This window comes from Elaeis guineensis, chromosome 9, assembly GCF_000442705.2.
Source record: "Elaeis guineensis isolate ETL-2024a chromosome 9, EG11, whole genome shotgun sequence".
NCBI lineage: Eukaryota > Viridiplantae > Streptophyta > Magnoliopsida > Arecales > Arecaceae > Elaeis > Elaeis guineensis.
This window is the reverse complement of record NC_026001.2, coordinates 81,340,216-81,348,857: the sequence shown is the minus strand read 5'-3', so window position 1 is coordinate 81,348,857 and position 8,642 is coordinate 81,340,216.

Sequence of the window (8,642 nt, the reverse complement as noted above, 5' to 3'; positions counted from 1 at the left end):
TGGAGATAATGGCAAAGAAAAAATCATCGGGATAGGTAACATTGGTATCACTCCCTCCAAATACATTGAAAATGTTTTGTTAGTTAAAGGTTTAAAGCATAACTTACTTAGCATTAGTCAATTTTGTGATAAAGGGTATAAAGTTGTTTTTGAATCATCTGTTTGCATTGTGACTAGTCCTATTAACGATGGCATTAAATTTATAGGACATAGGCATGGCAATGTTTATATGGTAGATTTGAATGATTTAGTCAAATTAGACATGCAATGCCTAGTATCCTTGAATGCTAAAGTTAATGAGACTAGTTGGCTGTGGCATCGTAGACTTGCACATATTAGCATGCATTCTCTTTCAAAATTAATTAAGAAAGAATTAGTTCTTGGTTTGCCAAAACTAAATTTTGAAAAGGATAGAATTTGTGATGCATGCCAATTAGGTAAACAAACTAGAGTTTCATTTAAATCCAAAAATACTGCTTCAACTTCTAGACCTTTAGAGCTCTTGCATATGGACTTATTTGGACCAACTAGAACCACTAGTCTAGGAGAAAAATGATATGGCTTTGTAATTATAGATGATTACTCTCGTTTTACTTGGGTTTTCTTTTTGGCACACAAAAATGAAACTTTTCATATATTCACTAAATTTCACCGAAAAGTCACTAATGAAAAAGGGTTTTCAATTCAAAATATTAGAAGTGATCATGGAACTGAATTTGAAAATCAAAATTTTGAAAATTTTTGTGATGAAAATGGAATTGGCCATAACTTCTCTGCTCCTAGGATACCCCAACAGAATGGGGTAGTTGAAAAGAAAAACAGAACCTTAGAAGAAATGGCCCGTACCATGCTTTGTGAAAGCAACCTTCCAAGATATTTTTGGGCGGAAGCAATTAACACAGCATGTTACATTTTAAATCGTGCTTTGATTAGACAATTTTTAAAGAAAACCCCCTATGAACTTTGGAAAGGAAGAAAACCAAATATTGTATATTTTCATATTTTTGGTTGCCGATGTTTTGTATTAAATAATGGCAAAGAAAAACTTGGTAAATTTGATGCAAAATCAGATGAAGCAATCTTTCTAGGTTACTCCTCCACTAGTAAAGCATTTAGAGTTTTCAACAAAAGAACTTTAGTAGTTGAGGAGTCCATACATGTTGTTTTTGATGAATCTAACAATCTTCCTTCAAGGAAGAATGAGGGTGTTGATGATGCAGATCCACTAATAGAAGGTATGAAGGAGATCAATCTGAAAGATTCAGCAACTCCAGAAGACAAGGATCAAGAAGACGAACAAGATGAGAGAGGTGAAGAAATTCAAGAACAACCTCAAGATATAAATGACCTACCCAAGGAATGGAGGTATGTTCACAACCACCCTAAGGAGTTAATTATTGATGATCCTATGCATGGGGTAAAAACCCATTCTTCACTTAGAGATGTAGTTAATCATTGTGCTTTTGTATCTCATCTTGAACCTAAAACTTTTGAAGAAGCTGAAAATGATCATAATTGGATTAATGCAATGCAAGAGGAACTTAATCAATTTGAAAGAAATAATGTTTGGACCTTAGTATCAAGACCTAAAAATTATTCAATAATTGGCACAAAATGGGTCTTTAGAAACAAATTAGATGAGCATGGAAATGTAATTAGAAATAAAGCAAGACTGGTTGCTAAGGGATATAATCAAGAAGAAGGAATTGATTTTGATGAAACCTTTGCATCTGTTGCTAGATTAGAAGCTATTAGACTTCTACTTGCATATGCTTGCTTTATGAAATTCAAGTTATTTCAAATGGATGTTAAAAGTGCATTTTTAAATGGATATATTGCTGAAGAAGTATATGTAGAACAACCCCCTGGATTTGAAAATCATGCTTTTCCTAATCATGTCTTTAGATTAAATAAAGCTTTATATGGATTAAAACAAGCACCTAGAGCATGGTATGATAGGCTAAGCAAATTTCTACTAAATAATGGTTTTTCAAGAGGTAATGTAGATAAAACCCTCTTTATTAAAAGAGATCAAAATGATATGCTAGTTATACAAATTTATGTTGATGACATAATTTTTGGGTCTACTAATGAATCCCTTTGTCAAGACTTTGCTAAGCTTATGCAAGGGGAATTCGAGATGAGCATGATGGGAGAACTCACCTTCTTCCTCGGACTCCAAATCAAACAATCAAAAGAGGGAATCTCAATCACCCAAAGCAAGTACACCAAGGAACTACTCAAAAGATTTGGAATGGAGAACTGCAAACCAATTGGCACACCAATGAGTCCCTCATGTAAGCTTGACAAGGATGATGAAGGTAAATGTGTAGACTTAAAATACTATAGAGGTATGATTGGCTCATTATTATATTTAACTGCAAGTAGGCCTGATATCATGTTTAGTGTTTGTTTATGTGCTAGATATCAATCTAATCCTAAAGAATCTCATTTGAATGCTGTTAAAAGAATCCTTAGATACTTAAATGGTACTCAAACTCTAGGGTTATGGCACTCTAAGGACTCACAAATTGATTTATTAGGATATTCAGATGCTGATTTTGCTGGATGTAAATTAGATAGAAAAAGCACAAGTGGAACTTGCCAATTTCTTGGAGTTAACCTAATCTCATGGTTTAGCAAGAAACAAAATTCGGTGGCACTGTCTACGGCTGAGGCCGAATACATTGCAGCCGGAAGTTGTTGTGCTCAAATCTTGTGGGTTAAGCAACAACTCGAAGACTTTGGAATCAAACTTAATGAAATACCAATAAGATGTGATAACACAAGTGCCATAAATCTATCTAAAAATCCAATTCAACACTCAAGATCCAAACATATTGAAATAAGACATCATTTTATTAGAGAACATGTTCAAAACAAAAATATAATTCTTGAATATGTTTGCACTGAAAATCAATTAGCTGATATCTTTACAAAGGCCCTTAGTGAGGATAGATTCTGTGAAATTAGGAGAAATCTAGGAATTCTAGATCCATATGCCTAAATTTTTCTCAATTTTCAAGAATTGATATCAAAAATTCTTAGAGCTCAATTTCCAACATCTATCCTGGTTTCAAAAGCTCAAATTTATCATTCTAAAAACTTATCTTTGAGCAAAACTCCTTCTCCCAAAATTTCAAATTTTTTGGAATTTATTCACATTTTTTCTGAATTTCTGAACTTCATGAGTTGACCCCCATGAGTCGACTCAATGGCAAACTTGTTATTTCCTCAAACTTCCCACGGGCTCATTGTTTTTATAAGGGACCCTGTTCGTGAGACGACTCATCTTCTCATCTTCTTCCTTCCAAAAGCCGACTTCTCCAATTCCTTTTGCTCCAAATCCAAGGATTTAGTTCGAGGCACTTCTCCCTCCTCCTCTCCACCAAAAATCGCCACCTTGGAAAGGGATTTTCTGTGCTTTCTCTCATTGTTTGGCACGGTCGGAGCGTGCCCTAGCACTCCACCGTTCTTCCCAAATCCACTTCTTTTCTCCACCAAAATCTCTCTTCACTCTCTTGTGATCCCTCCTCCACTCATTCACGGTTTCTTCCAAGTCTCCTTGCCTGCTACTATAGTGAATATGGCTCCGAAGATGAAGCTTCCCCAAAGAAGAAAGTCAATCCGTGAGCCTGAAGAAATTGTCCGAAAGAAAAGGCAAGCTGGTCAGTCTTCCACTGCTCCCACTCCAGCTTCAGTATCTGCTCAAGATCCCCCTCAATCCTTCCTAAGCCCCAGTAAGAATCCTCTTTCTGATAAAAAAGTCGAAACCGGGAAGAATATAGATTTTCGATTCTTTGAAAAAGAGGGCTTTACATTTGCAACTAAGATTAAAAATCAAGGATGGGATTTCTACTGCTCCCTTAAGGAAGTCACCTATGTTGACCTAGTTAGAGAATTCTACCAGAATCTACATTATAGAAATGGGTCAGTGACTTCAACAGTCAAGGGGATTGATATTTGCTTGGATTCTAGCATATTGGGAGAAATACTTCAGTTGCCTAGTGAGGGTTACTCTTATATGGAACTCCCAGTAAAAGAAGAGGGGATCAGAGTTATACTAGGGGAAACTTATTCAAAAAGTTTAAACAATTTGGAAGCAAAGATTTTGTCCATTGAGATGAGGATCCTACATCAGATGGTAACGAAGCTCTTCTTTCCTAGGAGTGGTAGGCATGACTTACTTTCCAGCAGAGATGTTTGTATCATGTTCCATGTCATCACTCAGACCCCCCTGAACCTCCCTGCACTTATGATAGAGGCCATGAGAGAGACTTTGAACAGATCCAAGGCACACTTGCCTTATGGTATGGCCCTTACTAGAGTATTTAGGAGGTTTGGAGTTAGCTGTGAGGGGGAGGCTTCTACTAAGCTATCTCATGTGGACACTTTCAACCAACACACCCTGCACCGAATGGGATTTACAAAGACTGATGGTGGTTGGATCAAGGGCTCTAAAGAAAGAGCTGAGGAGAGAGCTGAGGAGAGAGCTGAAGACAGAACTGAAGACAGAGCTAAAGAAGAAGGTCCATCATCTCCTGTCCATGACTTTAGGGCAGCATCACCAAATATCCAGTTCATTCCTGATACAGAGGCTGGCCCTTCAGAGTTTACTAGGATGCCCACACCAGTGTATCAGCCAGAGAGCAGAGCACCTCAATCAGAGTTCAGACTGGCTGACGATCAGATCGAGCAGATATCACAGCATGTGGCTTCTTTGCTGTCTAGTCAGTGGGGCAGTACTACTTTTGCACCAGGAGCCACCTCTTCTGATCAGACCATGACTCCCCACATCTCCACTGTGTTTCAGATGATATCAGATCAGTCCGTCCGGATTCAGCAGCTTGAGGACACAGTCTGGAGACTGACTGGCAGAGTTCTTGACTTGCAGGGGCAAGTCCTTGCTTTGGCCCATCCCAAGCCACAGGAGTCAACTATTGAGGTCACAGACCTCACTGCAGAGGCTGGCAGGCTCAGAGGAGCACTGGAGGGTGGATATGAGTTACTGAGGAGAGAGATCCGAGGATCGAGTGAGCATGCAACCACTCAGTTCACTGCTCTACTTCAGTCTGTTTCCAGAGCACTGAACGTACTTGATTCCATCAGACTCACCCTTTCTGTTCAGTCCTTAGCCTCTCAGCGTTCTCAGCCTCCCAGTTCATCTCGCTCTCCTGCTCGTGCCAGAGGCAGACGGGGTAGAGGATGCACTTCTGATCCATCAGCTTCTCATCCCATATCTGATGACTCCGATCCATGACTTGTCTTGATCATTACTAGATCCTAGGTGTTAGTGTCTTTTTCTAGGATCTGTATTTTGGGGCCATGTATTGACAATTGGCTGGTTGACTTTTATATTAAGAACTATGTATTGAAACAATTATGGTTTTATGGTATCATCTTTTACTTATATTTCTACCTTTTGTAATGATGACGATCATATTTTGGTTATATATATTCTTCTTGTTGAAATATTGTCTTCTCTTTGTTGTTGTTTGCTGTTAATAATTGCTGTATTAAGGGGGAGCAAACATCTGTGATAAACTCTAAAGGGGGAGAAATTAAAGAATGTTTCAGAAAAAGGAGGAGTTAACCATGTTTGATGATGTCAAAAAGGGGGAGAAATTAAACAAAAATTAAAGAAAAAGCAACCCATCAAAAGCAAAACCATAAATTATGAGCAATTAAAGAAAAACAACCCATCAAAAGCAAAACTACAAATTATGAGAAATTAATGAATGAATTGGAAAATTTAAAGAACAATATCAAAAATACAATGCTAAGTACAATGCAAATAAGTAACTTTTAAATTACCTCTTTACATATGCTCTGATTTGCTTTAAAAAGTTAAATATGCTCTGATATACTTCAAAATTTCAACTTGCTCTAATACATCTTTTGAAATTTTATTTACCTTGATACATCTTAAGAAATTTAACTTACTCTGATACATCTTAAAATTTTTTTTACTTGCTCTGATACATTATAAAATTTGCTCTGATACATTGTGAAATTTTTTCTGATACATTGTAAAATCTTTTCTGATAACATTGTAAAAATTATTTTTCTTGCTCTGATACATTGCAAAATTTATTTTTCTCTTGCTCTGATACATCTTAAACTCAAAATGATCTAATACTCTTTTCAAATCTTTAAGAAAATGGATAAACTATTTTTGCATATGACCATTTATATCACATGCCAAAAGAATCATACTCTTTTCAAGCATATAAATCTATAATGCATTCACATAAATGCTTTTGTTCAAGTGTTTTGTCATCATCAAAAAGGGAGAGATTGTTGCTCCTAAATTGATTTTGATGATTACAAAGCAGATTGAAGGGATACAAATATTTTTAAATTGAAAAAGTCTTTATGCTCTTCAGGGGCAAAATTGTAATTTTATTAAAATCCTGATTTGATAGTATCATTTGGTAGAACAAATGATTTGTAATCTATTGATGAAAATTTCATTATTTTTGGACTTATATTTTTGAAGATATGAATGTTTGAAGTGCATGAGTCGACTCATGAGTCGACTCATGAGTCAACTCATGGCACTATGAGCTGATTGGCACGCAAAAATTTCCCTTGGCACGCTGGATTTTTGGCTTGGCACGACCTGTGAGTCGACTCATGAGTCGACCCACAAGGCATGAGTCGACTCATGAGTCGACCTCTGCTGATTTGGGCCAAAAAATCCAGAAATCAAAGTTTCTGGCTGTTGCAATAGAAGTCGACTCATGAGTCGACTCCTGAAGCATGAGTCGACTCATGAGTCGACCCCTACGATGGAAATCGTCCGCAACGGCTAGTTTTTTGCCCGTTTTAATTATCTTTTATGCTCCCTAAAAATGCTCTAACGGCTCTTTTTCTGCCTAATATGTTTTCTCTTGTTTCTTAATGCTATAAAAGGTGTCAAAAAGTGAAAATACAGGATATATACAGAAGATCCAAAATATACACGAGGAGATCAACGAAATACACAAAAGAAAAAGAGAGGGGATCCACAATCCACACGAGAGAGACAAGAGATCTACAATATACACGAGAGATTGTGAAAGAGAAAAGCAAGAGTGTTCAAAAGGGCATTCAAGAGTATTCAAAGAGAGGATTTTTCAAGCCTATTTTTCAACCTTGATCAAGAGCTCTTTCAAAGCCTTCAAGAAGTCTTCAATCAAGTTCATCTTCTTCTCAAGCGTTCATTCAACTCTTCATCCACCTTGAGGAAATCCAAAAGGAGCTTCTTCATTTGAGTAAAGTGTATTTAATGTTATATTCGCTCATTTAAGGAGCTATTCTTGTATTTATTTGTGCTCTAAACTGTCTTACTCTTTGTGAGTAATTGTTCTTGTTTTTGGAGGGTTTCCAAAACAAGAAAAGGTTGATCCAAACCTGAAATCAGAGTGTTTTGGATTGGCTTGTACCCGGGAAACAAGTGGACTAGCTTGGGATAGCTAGTGTCGGAGTTTCCGATGTTTGTATTCGGGTTGAATACAAGTATAGTGGATTGAAATTCCCAAGTAGGAGCTTGAGGAGTGGATGTAGGTGCAAGGTTGGCACCGAACCACTATAAATCCTTGTGTTTGTGGTGTGCTTTATTATTTCTCTTTATTTCTTTATTATATCCTTGGATTCTTGCTTTAGGAAATTAATCTTGATTTAAAGTCTTTCTTCTTATTCATCAAGCTTTTAACAAATACCTTTCATAAGTAATTAGTTGAGCTTAAAATTTTTAGAAACCCAATTCACCCCCCCTCTTGGGTTGCATAGCTGGGCAACACCCGTGGTAGTTTACTTCAAGCTTTGTCATTCTATAATGAGTGAGGAATGAGAGATAAGACTTAGGCAGTGAGTTCAGTATTGCATCTTTCCCAAGCTACTCATGCAAGAAAAAGTCGAGCTTGGTGAAACACTCCATCAGCTCGATCATGTACAATACATAATCAGTGACAGAGGCACCATCCCATATTTTGGCGTTCAAGATGGCACAGCTAGTCTTGTGCCTCTCAACGTCATCGAGTGTGCCAAAGGCATCCTCCAACACTTGAAGTATATCCTTTGGCTGAGCTATCTCAAATCTGTGATTGAACTCATTGCTCATGGCAACCAGTATGATGCAGCGCACCGTGATCTGGTCACTGAGCCACTTCTGATAAGTATCTCTGACTGTTCCATGTGCATTGGCAGTTGGCTCCTCAGGTGCAAGATTCGTTATCACATATAGAATCCGTTCATGCTCCAAGACAATCTTCAACCTTTGGTACCAGCTACCGAAGTTGGGTCTCACCAACTTATCATTATCCAACAATGATCGAAGCGATAGGAAAGTGGCCATATCTGCATAAAGAAAAATCATAACCTAATTAGTAATTGATTCATTAAACCTAAAGATTTAGACTTTAATCAAAAGGTTTCTTCTACTATTTTATTCGAATTGGTAGCCTCTACCTCCAATTCGAGAAGTTATCCTAATTCCTTAGTGGGTACTAGAATCCACTTAGACTGCACACAAGCCCAACTTTGGTTGGCCAACCCATATACATCTAAGGGTATGTTCATAATCAATTATTTCTCTAAATAATTTTTAGTAATTTAAATTTTACCCCAGTCCCTAATCAGTAGGCTTTGGCCTCCACTGA